The sequence below is a fragment of the Mus caroli genome, chromosome 13 (genome assembly GCF_900094665.2).
Source record: "Mus caroli chromosome 13, CAROLI_EIJ_v1.1, whole genome shotgun sequence".
Lineage (NCBI taxonomy): Eukaryota > Metazoa > Chordata > Mammalia > Rodentia > Muridae > Mus > Mus caroli.
Genome location: NC_034582.1, coordinates 42789947 through 42791731, shown reverse-complemented (window position 1 = coordinate 42791731; position 1785 = coordinate 42789947). Strand labels below are relative to the sequence as shown.

The window sequence follows — 1785 nt, the reverse complement described above, 5'->3', positions numbered from 1 at the left end:
GCATACCTAACTGCCTACATTACAGGACTTAGTCACAGACAAGTAATATAATGCAACCATCATATAAATGTTTGGCTTATATACATGCTGTGAAGTAAAGATTACCTACAGTTTCATGCATTTGATCCCAAACATCATAACTAGTGATCATGGAGACTTATTTCTTTTTTTTTTTTTACACACACACCGAGCTAAAATTTATTTTTAAGAGGTAAAGAAAGTTTTATACAACCTTTATAAAACAAATATTCCAGACTCAGAATTAAGCACTAAGTGTTCAATATTATAAAGCTGTTTTTAACAGGAGTTTTAAGTAGTGGTAACATTTAACCCATGTAAAAATGGCAACAGAATTCAAATCATGACTTGGATCCTCAATGATTCAAGTACCATGGTTTGACTCAATAAGGGTTTGGTCAGTTTTAAGCTGAATTCCTTTGGACATAGTGTCCATAAGTCCTCATTACTGCTACCCATCAATTCACGATAGGATAGCTGGCCGCGGTGGCAAGTCCACAGTGGTTGTCCCGGTCTTTGGCTATTTTGATGTAGCCATCCATACCCCATTCACGTCCCCAGCTGTTCTTGACAAGCCAATATTTATTCTTATTTGAATCTGTTCCTTCATAGCCATAGCCCACCAACAGAACCCCATGGTCGAGGTTCTTGCTACTACAGTTGGGTTCATAGTAGATGCCTGAACTATAGAACTGGAGAGACGGATGGCTTGCGTCCATAGCAACAGAAATAGGCCCTACAGTTGCCACAGCCTTCATGAGGGCTTTCTCTTGCTGAGGGATATCCACGAACCCCGTGTCATTAGCCACAGCGAACTCGGCTCTGTATTTACAAGATCCATCCTTCGCTTCATAGGGGTAAGACTCCTCAGAGTCCAGACCTCCATTTTCCTTAATGTACTGGAAAGCAAAATCCATCAGGCCTCCATTACAGCCCTGATTGCCTTGAGGGTGAGAACAGTCCACAAGGTTCTGTTCACTCAGTGACATCAGTTTGCCGGTCTTAAGGAACGTCTGTCCTTCTAGGCAACCCGCTGCGCTAAACGCCCAACAAGACCCGCACTGGCCCTGGTTCTTCACAGGAGTCACACAACCCTTTTCTCTCCAGTCCACAGACTTAGGGATCTGAAGCATCAGAGGTTCCTGAAAAAGCCTCCCCTTCTTGTGCTTCTGGTGGCGATAGCCATTCACCACCTGCCTGAATTCCTCATTGGTCATGTCACCAAAGGCGTTCATCTCCATGGAAAAGCCATGCTGCCCATTGCTGTATTCCCCATTGTGCAGCTAGATCATTCTCATGTTCTTCTCCCATATCGCTCTCCTCCACTCTTCCTCATTCGTGCCATACAGTCTTCTGTGCCTGGACTTCCACTGGTGCCACTCTGCACTAAAGGTTTGATCAAATTTGGGAGTAGCTAAGGCTGTTCCCAAGCAGAGGACAGCCAAAAGGAGTAAACGATTCATGGTTCAAACACCTGAGGCGGCTAGCTGCGCACAAGAAGTCTGCAAACCTGGATCCCCGGAGGTCGCCGAGGTCCGAGAATCTGACTTATTTCATCTCAGTAAAGAAGAAAATTTCTAAAAGTTCAAATTGCCTAAACCTCGCATCTGCTAGACTGTAGGGCATGAAATGCTGAATTCTCCAGCATCAAGAGCCTTTAGGACACATGCTCCACTATGTTCATAGCAGCCTTATTTATAATAGCCAGAAGCTGGAAAGAACCCAGATGCCCCTCAACAGAGGAATGGATACAGAAATTATGGTATA

At 44.3% G+C, this 1785-nt stretch overlaps 1 pseudogene; it reads right to left on the bottom strand.

The window, feature by feature from the left end:
- Nucleotides 1-399: 399 nt before the first annotated feature.
- Nucleotides 400-1550, bottom strand: LOC110308196 (annotated as a pseudogene).
- Between the last annotated feature and the right edge of the window lie 235 nt (nucleotides 1551-1785).